We start from the raw sequence: 18,893 nt of genomic DNA, 5'->3' as shown, positions 1-18,893 counted from the left end.
CCTTGACAGACTTTAATTGAACTACTGCCCCTTAAATATAATGTAAAATGGCAACACAACACTGAACGTAGAAATAGACATGCACATTTTTTACAATCTGTGCGTGCGTCGCTTCGCGCTCCGTCGCTCACGTCCGCGAGTGTCATAAAAGAAAATATTAAAAAACCAAACATTTATTGTGTGAAATAGATATTAATTGTTAACTATAGTGGTTTCTATTGAGTTAAACATTGAATGGAATTACGCCTTCGCTTCGGAGACGCTGTTACTGTAATAAAAAGGTTAGTGTGTGTTTAACAAATTGAGCACATTTAGTTATGTCTTAATTTGGAAGGCCGGCTCTTCCAGCGGTGTCAAGTAGCTTTAAAACGTTGCTGATTACTTACGCTAATGTCACGCATCTGTATACGCGGCTGGCGGCCGATGTTAGTGTGTAAACTAGGTGAAAACTACGGTATTTGATACTGTACGTTAAGTACGTTTTCCGTTCGGCACTTCTAAGGCAACTGGTACTGGTTCTGGTTGCAACGATTGAAATTAGGATATACGTATTAGGAAATTGTTTTTGTTTGGATTTGAACAATTAGTTAGGAAGTAGTTTTAACGTTTTTGTTGATGTACTTTTTGCTGAAAAATGGTCTTCTAAAGCACATTGTTAGGATTTAATTAATTTTTGATTTAAAGAGAAAATGTATGATACTCGTAAAGAAAGTTAGTTAACTTTTATTTGTTAACAATATTGGTTTTGTCTATGGTTTGACACACTTTCTTTTTGTTGTGTGAAATTACCATGCTCATTCTTTGTAACAATAAACAGCTCTTTTTAGGGTTCCGTACCCAAAGGGTAAAGACGGGACCCTATTACTAAGACTCCTCTGTCCGTCTGTCTGTCTGTCACCAGGCTGTATCTCATGAACCGTGATAGCTAGACAGTTGAAATTTTCACAGATGATGTATTTCTGTTGCTGCTATAACAACAAATACTAAAAAGTACGGAACCTTCGGTGCGCGAGTCCGACTCGCACTTGGCCAGTTTTTGCATTAGAAAAAAGGTGAACAATCTTGACGTGTTTTTTTATTGAAAAATATTGAAAAAAGGTTTTAGAAAATTAGTTTATATTACTTATGAAAGCAAAAGAGAGATATGGGCACTGTGAATGACATCTCGCTTTGTGTGGTACTGGTAGGGCACAGGACAGTGGATTTCATTCCAGATCTAGAGCAGAGCCCAACTGGGGAGGTACCTCCACCTTACAGAAAACCGCAGCCAAATAACACTAGACCCTACTAATAGTGTTGTGTTCCTGCCGGTGAGTAAGGTTGCCAGAGCTCGAGAGAGAGGAGTGTTAGGGTCAGCAGCGCGCATGTAACTCCTCTGGAGTTGCAGGCGTACATAGGCTATGGAGACTGCTTAACATCAGGCGGGCCGTATGCTTGTTTGCCACCGACGTAGTATAAAAAAAAAAGAATGTAAAAGATCTTATATGATTTGTAATTGTAACATATTTGCTGTGACTTATTTTTAATAAAAAGACACGTCAAGATCGCTTATTTTCTTTATAATGCTAAAAAAACCGGCCAAGTGCGAGTCGGACGCTCCCACCGAGGGTTCCGTACTTTTTAGTATTCGTTGTTATAGCGGCAACAGAAATACATCATCTGTGAAAATTTTAACTGTCTAGCTATCACGGTTCATGAGATACAGTCTGATGACAGACAGACAGACGGACAGCGGAAACTTAGTAATAGGGTTCCGTTTTTACCCTTTGGGTACGGAACCCTAAAAAACGTACTATTGACGGCTTTCCTGCATAGAAGCCTTGTGAACGATTTTGAACATTGCCATACAAAGGTTGCTTTCACTACGGTATGCGGTCAAATCCCGTATATCCCGGAAGGTTAACTGGAAGAGATCCCTCAAAGGGATAAGTTCGCCTTTGTACATCTTATTATTTGTACCATGTAATTTTTAATGTGTATATTTGTACAATAAAGAGTTTACTACAACTACTACGGTATACGGGAAAAATTAACGCCGGGTGAACCTAGCCTTAATCTGTTTATTATTCTGCAATAACAAGTTTTGTTTATCTTGAAAGATAAGTACTTGTTTACAGTAAACAGTTTGATTTTTTTTGTTTATGCAATTGTCTTTGCTTTGTGAGCTAAAGTCATAGACATTTTTTTTTAGGGTTCCGTACCCAAAGATTAAAACGGGACCCTTTTACTAAAACTCTGCTGTCTATCTGTCTGTTCATCTGTCACCAGGCTGTATCTAATAAACCGTTATAGCTAGACAGTTGAAATTTTCACTGATGATGTATTTCTGTTGCCGCTATAACAACAAATACTAAAAACAGAATAAAATGAATATTTAAGTAGGGCTCCCATACAACAAACGTGATTTTTTTGCCGTTTTTTGCGTAATCGTGCGGAACCCTTCGTGCGCGAGTCCGACTCGCACTTGGCCGGTTTTTGTGAATAAATCAAATCACAAAAACACGTTTGAGCTTAATTTATCTGTTACTATAAATTTAATCAAATTGATTTATAGTAAACATCCCTATTGGCTAAACTCAATTTAACCAAGCCTGGTAAAACGAAATCTGAGGTCAATGTTACAAAGACATGACATGTTATATGACATGAATTTTCTCTTATTCACACTAAACCGACTTCACTTAGCTATACATACATTATTATGTATGGGTATGTAGTTATAGTGCAAGCCGCCTTTCACTCTGCTTTCCACCGCTAAGTTACCATGTTATTTAGATTATTAGAGGCATAACTTTGCTACCTCAATAATAAACTAGGCAATACCTAAAGATAAATATAGGTACTTATTTTTGTTAAGTATTACAAGGACAAAAATATAAATTAAACAAGCAATCTAAATATCATGGATTGATACCACGCTGCGTCGTAGTTAAAAGGCAGACAATAAGTTTCGGACCCCTCTGAAGCCCGGAGGCCGAGCTCCGCGTAGGACGCATAAGCCGTAGGCCGAGCTCCGCGTAGGACGCATAAGCCGGAGGCCGAGCTCCGCGTAGGACGCATAAGCCGGAGGCCGAGCTCCGCGTAGGACGCATAAGCCGGAGGCCGAGCTCCGCGTAGGACGCATAAGCCGGAGGCCGAGCTCCGCGTAAGACGCATAAGCACTGAGCTCTTCCTCACCAGGCAGAGGCAGGGCCGTGAACACTCAGCTGACATTTGCTTCCTACCGAGGTTTTCTAGGACTACAGTATCCTTCAAAAGGATGTTAGATACTAGCTTTTGCCCGTGACTTCGTCTGCGTGAAGTTAGTATTTGGGTAGCTTATTTTTTATCCAATTTGCTTTAAATCGATTTACCATACAAACCATCCAATCCATCCCCCCTTTTCACCCCCTTAAAGGATAACTTCTGGGATAAAAACTACCCTATGTCCTTCCCCGGGACTCGAACTATCTCTATACCAAATTCCAACTTAATCGGTTCAGCGGTTTAAGCGTGAAGACACGCGTGAAGGTAACAGATAGACAAACAGACAGACAGAAACACTTTCGCATTTATAACATTAGTATGGATTCAACGGGTTGACGACCGGTCTGGCCTAGGGGATAGTGACTCTGCCTGTGAAGCCGATGGTCCTGGGTTACGTGATTTTTTTTGCCGTTTTTTGCGTAATGGTACGGAACCCTTCGTGCGCGAGTCCGACTCGCACTTGGCCGGTTTTATAATATATTGTGCGTGAACTATGTATTAGGTACCTACTATTTATACAATTCAGTTAAAATTGTATCCCTGCTACTAGCGCTACTGTACCCACACTGCGCATTATATGCAAGCGTGGGAGATGATTTACAGTTTACAACTATCAAGAATAAACCTCACGGACCAAGCAAAAAAGAACCTTATCTCAACGCCACAAAGACTATCCTATCTATCGTGATAATTATTAATTATACCAGCTTAATTTAAATGAGTGTATCTAATTATATGTCAAGATAAAACTGAGGCGCAGATTTTTGTATTATCGCGAAAAATGCGATGTTGCCAACTGAATCTACCTTGACGTGGTGAGCACTTGCTTTTGTAATTTAATACCAAGTTTATGTGACGAGTATCTTCTATTAATAAACTGCATTTATTTAATAGATAAAACGAGGTTCTTATCAAGTCTAACGCAGCGTGCTACGTTGGCGAACAACACGCGAACGCGAAGCGAAGCGATGCGGCCTTTTGATGCCTATAGAAGTGTCCTACGTGGGCGATCTCTTGCGAACGCGAACGCCGTGGGCCCGCCGCACTTCGCGAGTTCGCTTACGTAAGACGCAACGTTAGTTTAATACGCTTAAATTTTATAATTCAATAATTGCATAAGATAGTGTACATACAGGTTCATGCAAATTGCAGACTAAGCGAGATTTTATGCGTCTGTCTTGATCAGGGGTCTCCAAACTTTTTGACCCGAGGGCCACAACAAGGCCTTCGCTTTGACGCGATTGACGCTTTTTCTACACGCGTTTGAAGTAAAACTACCTAAGAACAACTTTCACTTTTTCTTTTTGGGGCATTTTCTATGAAAAGGGACCTTATTGTCGATGGCGCTTACGCCGCACAGCGTCGCGCGGCATTGTATTTACATCGGAGCATCGTTTATAATGGCGTAAGCGCCATCGACAACAAGGTCCCTTTTTATAGAAAATACCACATTGGACATGCATTACAGTTTATAAAAGTACCTACAAAAAGTACCCTCAAATTGGCTTTGGATATGTATGACGTTCCACTACCAAAGCTTACATTTTTCACCGTCTATTCCTATAGCGTGTTTCCTACAAAGTAATACATATATAATTGTATAAACCAGACATCATACTTGTTCCGATCAGATATACCAAACTCGAATCCACTCCCTTAAAAAGCTCACACCATATAAGGCTCGTTACCTGCCGACTTGTCATTTGTGCGCACGAGTCGATTTCTAGGTCATCCAGCATACCGTGGCCTCGAGAGTGGTTTCGAACCCTTTTAGCCAAAGATATGGTGACGCGCGCGGCTGCAGCCAAATATCAACCTTCGTGCATTGTGACAAGGCTCACGATGACGCGCCGCACACGATAAGCGTAGCGTTCAAAGGGTTAAAAATAATAACTTGCAGAGATAATACGATGATTCGGTCTTTAGACATCGTCGGAAGACTGTTCAAAGGTTACTTAATACTTACTCCGCTGACCGACAAAATGCTGCACTTTTCTCGGTACTAAGCGATCTCTCGCCAACTGGTGACTCGAAGTTCGCGCAGATCCGTCTCCACCGTCAGGGTTCGAAAGGATAATTATCAACGATAATTATCGTGATTTTTATGCCTGATAATTTACGATTTGATAATAACCTAAAATTTACGAAGATTCTAAGACGAGATTTTTAAATTTACTACAGAATTCAAAGAAAATAAATATAGCACCACCCATACCAGGGATAATTGTCCGATATTTATCGGATAATTATTAAAGACTATAATTATCTGGATAATTTCGAACCCTGTCCACCATGTCACACCAGCGATACCTGGGGCGTCCGAGAGGACGTTTTCCTGCTGGGCGGCCCAAGTATAAATAGTTCAAAGGTTAGTAAATTAAAATTAAATCCAAATGTTGATATCTCCTGCACTGACAGCTTCCTCGTACCACGAATCACGCAACGACCTCCTTCGTGGACCAACTGAGGACATAATTGCGTACAAGAGATAAGGACATATATAATAATCGCTTGCTATCGCAAAGTAACTCAATAACGGCAATTGTTTACATTATTTTATTAATCTCGTTTCGTTGGTACTTTACTTCATTCCGTGACTTAAGGGGCCCACTGACTATCAGTCCGCCGGACGATATCGGCCTGTCAGTTGTTCGGAACTGTCAAATTTTTGTTCTAACTGACAGGCCGATATCGTCGGCGGACTGATAGTCAGTGGGCCCGTTAAATGTCAGTTCCGTCATTACAAAATTTTTAATAATGGTCATATTCAGCTGATCCGATGATATAGTTTTTTTTTTCAAGAATATCTATTAATCATCTTCTTTAATGATAAAACTAACTGAAGAAAAGACGGACCTGGCATTAAGTTCAGTTAAGTCAGGGACTTAAGTAAACAACTGCAATTTCTTTATTGACAAAGAATTTGTATGCACTATGGTCATCTTTTCTCCTTATTTTTTTTATTTAAACCACGTTTTCATTCGTTTTTGAAAAAATATATCCGCATATGTCAGATTCAAGCGTGTCCTTATGTATCTTCTTTATAATCGGTACCTTTGTGTCCGCGGCTCTGAACTTGTCGTTGTTGTGTGTGTGTGTGTGTGTGTGTGTGTGTGTGTGCGTGTGCGTGTGTTGTTATTGTTGTGTGTGTGTCTTGTTGAAGTAAAGCACCAACGAAACGGGATTAATAAAATAATGTAAACAATTGCCGTTACTGAGTTGCATTGCGATAGCAAGCGATTATTATATCTGTCCTTATCTCTTGTACGCAATTATGTCGTCAGTTGGTCCACGAAGGAGGTTGTTTCGTGATTCTTGGTACGAGGAAGCTGTCAGTGCAGGGGATATCAACATTTAGCCATTTAAATGAACAAATTAGTGTCCGACCAAAATCGGATTTCTTTGCCGAAACCGAATCTGAAGGTTTGGGTTGAAACCTTCGGCCGAAACATGATGATGCCGACACTTGCCGAAACCGAAACCGAAACTTCGGACGAACACTAATAATTTCTTCAAAGAAAAAAGGTTTTGAATCCCTGAAAGTTTTTTTAACGTTTCTCGTAAAGTTAACCTCCAATTAGTATTAAACAGAGTTAAGAGTCCCCGGCAAGCTCGGTTCTCCATACAAACGTAGTTACGCTCTCATTTTAAAACGACTAGCTAGATTGCTCTGAAACTTTGTACTTACAATAAGATAAGGTATCTAGGTCTGTGATTATAATTAGTTTATGGAGCTTCAGATACTTTACCATGGTTAAAAAATACAACGAATTTAAGTTTTTCATACAAAACTTGTTTTTGCTCTATTTCGTTTGTTTTATAAACTGGAGCTAAATAAACTAATTCCAGGCATAGATATACCTCATGTCATTGTATGTGCAAAGTTTCATTACAATCCAACACGTAGTTCTAAAATGAGAACGAAACTCCGTTTGTATGGGAAGGTGAAATTCGGCCGAGATTGCTACGAACTCTAGGAAATAAGACTTTTCCCAAATCGGCTTGAAGTTACGTAACACGTATACATAACAATACATAATGTGTTAGCCTTGACCGCACGACGCCTGATAAGACAACAATAGGCGCATAAACTCGATCTTATATGGGGCATTTACTATGAAAAGGGACCTTATTGTCGATGGCGCTTACGCCGCACGGCATTGTATTTATATCGGAGCATCGTTTATAATGGCGTAAGCGCCATCGACAATAAGGTCCCTTTTCATAGAAAATGCCGCATATCGATTAATTAATTAAGTTGTCTCTAGACTTTTGGTTTTCTTTATTATCACGTGGCAGACACGATCAATGCGAATCTTTAATAATATAATGATTTATTTTCTCATCTCATTTGATATCACACACGCGATTTCATAAAAAAACCGGCCAAGTGCGAGTCGGACTCGCGCACGATGGGTTCCGTAATCATTACGCAAAAAAAAAAACGGCAAAAAAATAAAACGGGCGTGATTCTTTTCACTAATGAGAAATAAGGTAGCCACCGCGGTGCACAAGAATCAAATGTTTTATTCGTGATAAACTTAAACCTAAAATTACATATAGAAGTATAACTAAAACTAAGTATAAGCATTTATAAAATAGGTAGGAGTTAAAGTTTACCACGAAAGAAACAATGTCTTTTGTCAGGGGCGTAGCTGGAGGATATGGCGCCCGGGGCAGTCACCAAATTTGCGCCCCTTGACGACTGACAAAAGTTTCCCTGCTGCTGCCTTTTGCCCATTTTGGCGCCCCCCCTTGGATGGCGCCCAGGGCACTTGCCCCCTCTGCCGGGGGGCCCCCCCCTAGTTCGCCACTGCCTTTTATTTAACCCAAACCCTAGGCTTTGGGCGAAAAAATCATTTGAGATAATTCATACTAATAATGTTCAATTTTTCTGCCGTGCCGCTGCACGCAAGGGACGATCTGTAAACTATACTTTCGTAACGTAAAAGATCAAAACTGTCGCCTAGGTTAACCCGCCAAATGCCGCGTGGATCCACGTCCACTATAAATAGGCCTGATTACGTCGCTTCTATTTCGGCGTAGATATAAATAATTAAATATTCTGTGACAGACATAAATGCAGACATGCATACACACGTGGCTGTTAGTCATAGGATTTTTGTATCACACGTATTTGGGTTACAATAATGATTCATTATAACTCAAATAAATGCCGCGTGTGACGCTAAAAGGAGCGCTACGTCGTGGTGGTCGTGAGTTTTTTTATTTGCAAAAAAATGATGTATAGTACAGTTTGTCAAAAGACTGTCTCATTTCAAACATAGACACAGAGAATCATACTATATTTGTGTTACACTATAGTACTAGCACCCAAAAGAAAAGGATGAGTATAGTTTTTTTTGTTCCTATTTACTGACAATTTGCGATATAAATACGCTGTGACAGACATAAATGCAGACATGCATACACACGTGGCTGTTATTCATAGGATTTTTGTATCACACGTATTTGGGTTACAATAATGATTCATTATAACTCAAATAAATTCCCTGTGTGACGCTAAAAGGAGCGCTACGCTACGCCGCGCTACGTCGTGGTGGTCGTGGTTTTTTTAATTTGCAAAAAAAGATATAGTCATCACTACATCTTATAAAACAAAGTCCCCCGCCGCGTCTGTCTGTTTGTATCAGGGATGTTGCGAATATTCGCATCCGCATCCGCAACCGCGGAACTTCCGCATCCGCATAAAATCGATGCGGAGCTTAATGCGGATGCTAATGTGGAACAGGTAGGTACAGGAACGTCTTAGCGGCGGCGTAAGTGCTAGGTAATTTCGTCATTAGCTAATAGGAATCTCGTTTCGTTTTTCTGATTCGTCGATCGAGCACTTTAGCCTATGACGGACAGCGAAAAGAAGTGAAAAGTTTGATTTATTTGGACTTTAGTATAGTAACACGATTGTGGGGCACCTATATTCTTGTTCAAAGACTAAAAGTCTCGTTTTTTAAAATAAAAATTACTTAAGTGTAATATTTGACGTTTTTTATGTGCCTAATCACGACATCCGCATCCGCGGATGTGAACCTTTAAAAATCCGCATCGGCGGATGTCAAAAAATCGGCATCCGCAACATCCCTGGTTTGTATGTTCGCGATAAACTCAAAAAGGACTGATCTGATTTTCATGCGGATAAAATGATGACGTCACATCATGTGGGCGTATCGTAGGTCAGCAATTAATTTACGATATAATGGCCAGTACCGACTGGGAGTATAAATGGGGCTCGGCCTTGACCTTGAGTCGTACTGCGTTATCTGTGTACTGTGACTCGTCGGAAAAATTGGCTGGATACCAGTACTGTATTATATTAAATTTATTACACTGGATTATTCATATACATATGTATTTTTCATAGGTGTTTTCCATAGAATGTAGCCAATTTTTTTAACTATAAGGTCAATATTGAGGTAAGACCGTCTACAAGCTCTCGTGGCTTCTTATTTTTGCAGAATATTCAATCAGCTTTTATTTGATACCTCACACGTGTAATGTAATTTGTTTAGGTGCAATTTGTAATAAGAATAAGGAGGCAGGTATTTTGATGACGTAATTACCTGTGTCTTTCAAAACTATTTGCAGAGAGTTTTAGAGTTTATATTATATTTTATTTCATCATCATCATCATCATCATGTCAGCTGATAGACGTCCATTGCTGGACATAGGCCTCCCCCAAGGCTCGCCACTCCGACCGATCCTGTGCCGCTCGCAACCACCGAATTCCCGCGACCTTCACCAGGTCGTCGCGCAATCTTGTTGGAGGCCTACCGGCAGTTCGTCTTCCGGTACGCGGACGCCACTCCAGAACCTTCCGGCCCCACCGGCCATCAGTTCTGCGAGCAATGTGCCCCGCCCACTGCCACTTAAGGTTTGCAATTCTGCGAGCTATGTCGGTGACCCTAGTTCTACTGCGGATATTTTATTTATTGAAGCTTTATTGCACGATTTTATAAATTGTAATAATGGCGGACTTAATGGCTTGAGGCATTCTCTATCAGTCAACCTAGTCACATGCCTATCAAAATAATTAAAGTCAGTCTGAAGTATGTTTTATATCATATCCTATTGGTGCGTAAACTGTATTGAAAATACAAGCATCTTTAGACATCTATATCTCAAAACCTGTAAGGTCCTGTATCAAGAGGCTCATTTTTTGGGTTCCGTACCCAAAGGGTAAACGGGACCCTATTACTAAGACTCCGCTTTCCGTCTGTCTGTCACCAGGCTGTATCTCATCTCATGAACCGTGATGTCAAAAATGTAGGCGCGAAGAGTTGACCTCCCATAGACAATTTGGATTTCGCGCCTTTTTCTACTGACATGTTTGAGTATAAATATTTTACAATGTGTACGCGAATAATGCCAACTAAACTACACTAATGGAAGAAATTGCCGTCCTGACGGAGATGTGGGCCGATCGATGGGCAGGTATAAAAGTGGACTGTTATTCTAGAAATAATGCAGACGACGCGACGTAACTAACTTACCTAACAATGAACTATTAGAGTTAGTATGTTTGATATGGACTATCTATCACACGGTGGCTAAAAAATACGTGCATTCCCGGTGCCAGGGAGATTTTGGGATTATACTGAGCAACTTTTACTATGGGACCAACCCCGAAATCGCAATAAAAAATTTGGCTGTTTCATACATTTAGGCTGGTCCATTTCCAAATTTTTTTTTCGCAATTTCATTGTTGGTCCCATAGTAAAAGTTGCTCAGTATAATCCCAAAACCTCCCTGGCAACGGGAATGCACTTATTTTTTAGCCATCCTGTTTAAGCCATTTTATTTCTTTGGGCATATTTTTGAGCATTTGCCACAGAAAAGAAACTCCCATACCTGCATAAAATGCTTAATATGGCATAAAATGGTATATCTATGCCTGTCTGTAATGTCTGTAATTCGTTTATGTAGCTTCAGATACAATAGTAAGAAACCGGCCAAGTGCGAGTCGGACTCGCGTTCCAAGGGTTCCATACATTACACAATTTAAACAATGTATTTTTTATGTGAAATGTCTTTAAAAAACCCGTAGGGGTCGGATAAAAACTAAGTAATTAAGTCCGACTCACGCTTTACTGCACATTTCTAATAGGTTTTCCGGTGATCTATAGGTAAAGATCTATTTTGTGTATTTTTTTCAAAATTTTTGACCCAGTAGTTTCGGAGATAAAGAGGGGGGGGGGGGATGGTCATTTTTTGCCTATTTTCTTGAATAACTTCTGAACTATTTATCTTAAAATTGTAAAAAAAATATATTTGAGATTCTCACAACGAGCTCTTTCATTTGATACGTAACACGATATATAGGTAGTTTGACAAACTTTATTTTTTAATTTTCTCATTTACCCCGCAAAAGTGGCCCCCGTGGGTAAAATTAATTTGTTTACGTTACATGTCCATCTTTGGGTTACAAACTTACATACGTGTACCAAATTTCAACTTAATTGGTCAAGTAGTTTCGGAGAAAATAGGCTGTGACAGACGGACAGACAGACAGACAGACGCACGAGTGATCCTATAAGGGTTCCGTTTTTTCCTTTTGAGGTATGGAACCCTAAAAATACAGCGAATTTAAGTTCTTCATACAAAACTTGTTTTTGCTCTATTTCGTTAGACCTAGATATACCTCATGTCATTGTATGTGCAAAGTTTCATTACAATCCAACACGTAGTTTTAAAATGAAAACGAAACTCCGTTCGTATGGAAAGGTGAAATTCGGCCGAGTTTGCCGGGGACTCTTTAAAGGACTCGCATCCAGACCATAATTGCTAAAAAACTTAACCCCATATTCTCAAGAACCCGGAAAGCCAAGTGCCAAATCTTGTTGTGACGCTTCGAGGAACCCCTCTTGGCACTTGCCACGTTCTGGCATGACGCCTATTGGGTCACATTTATAATCATAGGGGCCATTTTGGCCAACGTGACGCATTCCTACCCGATTGGCTAGTATAATGTAAACAATTGTTATCAGTATTCTTATACTCGAGAATCGAGATTTCTTAATCTCGTTTTAATTAATATTTATCACAACTCGAAACATTTTAAATATGTATAGGTATAGATAACCACGGATAACTAAACTGTTGTACAATATTAAATCACATTTAGAATCGGGTCTATCGCGAATTTATTTTGTTACCTTTATTTACCGACGTTTCGACACAGGTTTCACTGGTCGTGGTCGTGGTTACAATGGTGGTGGTGGCTTTTGTACAATGTCAGTGAATAGTGTCATCAGAGTTGTATTCATTATTCATCGTAAAATAACTGTCAGGACACTGAGGACACGCGTCCTTTTACACAATTATTTAGTTCGGTTCGGTACAAAAATAACACAATTATTTAGGTTTTTTTTTACACTGCGAATTTTTTTATAACGGTCTTTGAGATACAGCCCGCTAAACATATGGACAGTAAGTAGTGGCTAAGTAAAATGGCTCCGTTTTTTACCGGAGAGGTAACCCCAAAAAGTGTTACAAATCCGCCAAATTAATTCCATTCCTTATAAAAGATTCGAGCGAAGAGGAATCGAAAAATAAGATTTCATAGTTAGGTACTAATAAAATAACCTTTCTAATTAAAAATTTAATCTAGGTACATTGTTTTATGCATTCAGAAGTTTAAAAAAAAAGTTGTTTTTGGGTTTCTTTTTAAATGTTTTAGGCATTCCGAAGTTAAAGTGGAATAAAGAAAGTAAAGAAACTCGCATACAAACATGAACCCTGAAAACAATACATTTTTGGAATATCGTGTAAAACACAGAAATTTATAGCATCAAGCTTAATATAAAACGATGTAATTTAAATAAATAATTAAGTTTGGAAACTTACAAGCTGTCATATCCCAAACAACACATTCATTAAACAACCAAACACAATCAGCACTGAAAAAGCACTAACTAAATAATCCTAAGACAGAACTTTCTTCCGTAAGGAAACTAACCTATGCAAAAACACACAATGTGAAATTTACCAACTTACTATTATAGTTAATTAAATCTCTGTATATACCAACTTCTCAGACGAAAGCCACATAATTAACGGCAAACGTAACTTTGTCGCAAAATGTCACAACAAAAATAACTTTGCATGCGAAAACATACAAACTAAGTGCAATTGTTTGAAAGTATCCTCTTTTTAGATGTAAAATTAAGTTTGTTTACAACTAAACAAAAGGGCGCGAAACAATCTGTCCAATGAAGCGTTAGTTTACCGTTTAACTTTAAAACGTCGTAACTAAGTCAATAAAAACAATTCAAAATCTACTCTATTTGTTACAAGATAAGGTTCTTATTTAAAGTAAATTAATAGGATGATATGAGTAAGAAGTCAATTTGAAACTAGGATAAAAACGGTCTTCGGTCTTTTAAAAGTTACATCTCTTTAAATTAGTACATCACAAAACGAACTCTGTTCACCCTTGTTTAAGGTTCACATTTCAGGTACGGCTTCCGACTAGTAAGATGAGTAAGAAGTTTGAAATTGAAAGAAAAACAGATCCTTCCGTGTTCCGCGTTTGAATGTTTTCGTTGTATTTAATATAAAATGGCGTTTGGGCGCTACGGCTTCAGTCTTGGGGTGGGTTTCATCCTTCGTGGTTCCTGGATTTTCTCGATGTTTCCTTCGGTGAGTTTTTAAATTAATGTTATAGGTGTAAAAAAGAACCATGACATGTGAAGTTCAAAGACGTGGAACGTAAAAGAAAAACGGTGTTAAGGTCGCCTCCACGTCGCCTCTATATCGTGCGGGATCTTCAAAAAAAGTCAAACTTTCTCTATTATAAAACAAAATCCCCGAAGATGGTTGGTGCCACAATTCTCCGAAAAACATTATGCTTCCAAAAATAGTAAGTTCAAGTACCTCATTTTCTAATTTTATGCTAGGATAGAGCAATGTTTTTTTGATATTTTCTTTACTACCTTTGTAAAAACAACTGCCCTGTCGGTACTGCATGCATTTCGCATACAATTCAAAATTAAACCCATCAGACCATTACACAAATTGCAACATTAACTGCATGTTCAATACCACAATTATGCATTAGGGAATAGGGACACAATGACGACATTATTGCCATTATACTAAATTATGATAATTCATAGTGTATTCCAATCAACCTATTTAAGTAGGTTTCGCTTTACACCAATGTAACGTTAACTAGTGACTTCAAGTTCAAACCCTCAATTACTTCAATAGTCCTAATACTCCTGATGGGTAACAAAAAGAGGATGCGAATTTTTAAGATCTACATAAGCATACCTAGGGACAGACAGACAGCGGAAAGCGACTTTATTTTATACTGTGTAGTGAAGTTACGTTTCAGTTAATGAAAAGTCCCATTTTATTGCAAAACTTACATTAGAAAATTAAAAGAAAACCGGCCAAGTGCGTTCAAATAATAAGTCACGCACATTGTCGCACATGGTACAGTCAGACGAGAGCCAAAAGTCACGAAGAATGTGACTTTTGACCATCTGGCAACACTAAATGTGACGTTTTCAACCAAAAGGTACCACATTGTCGGTTGTCGATAAGCTTGATTTCTAATTGAAGCTATATGGAAATAGCGCCTTACTGACAAGCGAAAATAAGTACCCTTTTGGTTGAAAATTAAAAAAAATAAAAAAAATTAAAATATCTTTATTTATCAATTAAAACAACACAACAACAGGCACATTGCAGTGAACCCCGCACTAGGCATGGCCTGTATCGCAGGGTTCAAGGTCATTACAGTTATATTACATAATTATAATAAACATAAAGATAAAAGAAAAAGAGGAGTGTGAAGTGTGAACTTGTATGTGTGTAAGCTTGTTGTGAGGAAGGAGTGAGATGTGTGTGTTTGTGTGAAATCTAAAAGTGTAATGTATTAATTGTGTTCGCGCGTTATGAAAAAGTGAATAGAAGAACTCGAAAAAGAAATCTTATGAATATGTAGTGTTAGGAGTCTCGTGGGAAGGTTTCAGAATTGCTTCTGATGGCACATATAATACTTATGTTATGCTGTTACTGATCGATAGGTCAGCTTCCACTGGTGTGTAAGAGTTATAAACGAATGATAACCCATCAGTATCATTTCCTTATTGGCCTATTAATTTTGTTTTGATTCGCTACTAATTCAACAAATCACATAATAAGACAATTTGGGCCGAAGATCGATTATGGCACAGTGCGCATTATATTACATACAAAACCGGGAATGATTGATTGTTTAGGAAAACATGTGAGTTTATCCTTAAGTACAGCCTGACCAGGGATATATGATCTCGCGCCATGTTGCGGGATTTCACTGGAACTAATTTTTTCATACTATACTGAACTGTCACCCTATACATGAGAATGAACAGCGCCCTCTTGACATTGATCATACGAGTATATTACTGGTCAAGCTTTATCTACGTTTCATTCGTATTTTCTCAAAAAAAATCCAAGTATATAGCACCTATATAGCAAAATTGGCATACGTGGACCGTGGGACGTTACTTTTATGGAGCTGGGAAAGGCTACAAAATAATGAGTGAGAATTTATTCAAAAAAACCGGCCAAGTGCGAGTCGGACTCGCGCACCGAGGGTTCCGTACTTTTTAGTATTTGTTGTTATAGCGGCATCATCTGTGAAAATACTAAAAATTTCAACCACGGAATCACGGTTCATGAGATACAGCCTGGTGACAGACAGACAGATGGACAGCGGAGTCTTAGTAATAGGGTCCCGTTTTTACCCTTTGGGTAAAAATTACACTTGTATTAAATGTGAGTTTTCTGTGATTTTTATGTTATTTCTACTCGGAATAACAAGCTTTGTGAATCCTAATTAAAAAAAAATAATGTCCCAAAGTTTTTTCCCATTACATAATTACATTACCTACAAACAGTACAAACTTTGCACGGCACTAACGCACTAACACAAAGGCATTTTCGAAAAATGTATGAAATTTTTCGGGACATTTTCCATGATTCTAAGTAGAAATAACATAAAAATCATATAAAATGTCACATTAAAGTGTATTTTTTTAAGTGTATTTTGTCATGTGTACAACATGACACCCTGTAGGGCACAGCAAACAGTTTATTCAAGAGGAGAACGAGGTTATATAATGGATACTTTATTAATTATAATTATTGGTCGTGAAAAAATTCATTTAATGTATAATAGGCTTTTTTAATCAGGTGTTCTGCTAATTTTTTAAAGAATTCATTGTCGGACTTGGTGTTTTTTATTTCGTTACTAATTTTATTGAATATTTTTATTGCCATCGAGTTAGGACTTTTTGAATGTAGTTCATTTTCGCCTAGCCTGTATCATTTTACACTACACGTTTAATAATGTAAATTGATGTATTATATAACGCATATAATAAGCGCATCATATGTCCATAACATAGGGTTCACGGAACCATTGAATATCACATTCTGTCGATATATGAGCGCGAATTATGATACTTTATGATTTCGTCTACACTTTATAATATTAGTAGCAGGCGTAGCAGCCCGTGGCTTGGCTCGAGTGTCTTTAGGGTTCCGTAGCCACAATGGCGAAATGAGTAAGTAAATCATAAATTTTTATTTGCAATAGATATAGTATTTACAGATCTTAGGCTAATATATACAGGTCCATATATCTAGACTTAAATAAGTCATATGCCCCTACCTTTGATTTTTTTCGAGCTTCTTTTAAAATTTGTATGGAATTTGTTTTTCGCTCCTACCTCTTACAATAAGAAATAAGGGTTCCTTTTGTACCTTTTTGGTACGGAACCTTAAAAATCGGAAAAAGTTAAACTAAGCGCCACTGGCACCATCCCACTAACCCGGGGTTAACCTGTTAAACCTGAAGTTACCATGGTTACCAGTACAATTTGTCACTGGGTTAACGGTTTAACGGATGGTGCAAGTGGCCCTAATAAAGGGCATAGATATGGTTAATATACTTTAAAGTACATATGATGCTACTTTTTCGCACTAGTGCGGGAATGAGCACTTTTCGTGCATATGTCGAAAGTTTAAAGGGCCATACTGTAAAACGTTGTACGATACACGTGCGAAAAGGTAATTCGCAACTCGTGTCGATTTAAAACACTCCCTGCGGTCGTGTTTTAATTTATCGCCACTCGTTTCGAATTTCCTCTTTTCCGCACTTGTATCGTAAACAACTATAACGACCCGCCCCCGCTTCGCACGGGTAGATCAACAAATTTACACAAAACCTTTACAAATTATACATATAAACCTTCCTCTTGAATCACTCTATCTATTTAAAAAGTCCGTTGCGTAGCTTCAAAAATCTAAGCATACATAGGGACAGACATACAGCAGGAAGCGACTTCGTTTTATACTAATGTAGTGAAGTAGGTATGTTAAATTCAACACAAATTGATCCGCTTTATTTATTTGAAAAGACAGACAAAATGCCTTAAGCCCACCTAATAAGTATAAATCAAGTATCATTTAACCAAGTCTTATCAGTACCGTATCCAATGCCTTCGTAATAATTCGCATTGCATCGACTGCAACATGTATTTTGCAATATCATCACAATTCACGTGTATGCCATTAATGCATAAGTTATTCTCAATTCGTTTCCCTTACTATCTTCAAAGAATAAAGAATTACTTATTGTATCCCTTTGTGGATATCTTTGTGATGCCTCATAGATGCCTATCAAGGCAAATTCAAACTTACATTGTGACATCTAAATGGTGTCAGCCGCCCGTCACGTTCGCGCCTAGGGTTAGCAATCCGGATCCGAAATGTATGTTAAAATTATCCGAGTATGTTGTAATTTTGACGGAGATGCTTAATTTTTGACAGAGCGCCAGCCTAATATTTTCCCACTAAAAGTAGACTACTTCAAGTGGGCTCTCTCACATTTTTAACTCATGTGCACGTAGCATGTGTCTTATTTGAGTCTATTAAATCCAATTCGACAGTCAATTTGGGTGTTTTTCTGCCCCGTAAGCCAATCCAAATAGTCAGAAATCGAGAAACTGCGGTGGAATATAAAAAAAAGTTGCTTATTTTACAGTAACTAAAGTGACGATATTTTTTAAAAAACGTGTTTGTTCAGAATTTAATAAATTATGTATATAAAATTTCTGGAACCATACCCAATTCATAGTGTCCTGAGTCCTGAAAACGAATAGGTACATCACCCAATCTAAATCACCAGGTAAAAACCCAGATAACATGTTCATTTTACTCCTAATTATCTGCTCTTCCCCCCGCAATCTACCTATTGATAACTGTAGGCATGCTGTAGGCATATAAGCGCTACCACTCTACTCCATATTCTACTCTTTGCCTAGCCTTCGTTACGATATAACGCCTCGTTCGTTATCCGTTAGATAACTCGCAGCCGCAGCCCTGCGTCGGCGCACGCGTTCGTTCCGGTCCGTTTCGTTTTTTTTTTACTGTGTTTTGACGGTTGTGCCGGCGTTATTTGTGAGTATTGATTTAGTTATTTTTAGATAGATAGATAGATAGATAAAACGTTTATTTGGATGCTGCAAAACACACAATTTTAGTGTAAAGTATAAGTAGGTACATTGCAGTCAGAACAAAACTTAACTACTAAATTAAATTAACAAAAAAATTTTTACTTAAACACGAAATATTA

The 18,893-nt window shown here is 38.3% G+C and overlaps 1 protein-coding gene across 1 annotated transcript in view; it reads left to right on the top strand.

Annotated features, from left to right (window-relative positions):
• Positions 1–94: 94 nt before the first annotated feature.
• The window catches only part of LOC134752805 (zinc transporter foi), a 45,364-nt gene continuing 26,565 nt past the window's right edge, over positions 95–18,893 (top strand). Inside the window, exon 1 of the mRNA XM_063688539.1 lies at positions 95–281. The gene's annotated coding sequence lies outside the window, so the exon portion shown is untranslated. The remainder of the gene's footprint in view (positions 282–18,893) is intronic.

Source organism: Cydia strobilella, chromosome 25 (genome assembly GCF_947568885.1).
Source record: "Cydia strobilella chromosome 25, ilCydStro3.1, whole genome shotgun sequence".
NCBI lineage: Eukaryota > Metazoa > Arthropoda > Insecta > Lepidoptera > Tortricidae > Cydia > Cydia strobilella.
This window is presented reverse-complemented; position numbering and strand designations above follow the sequence as displayed.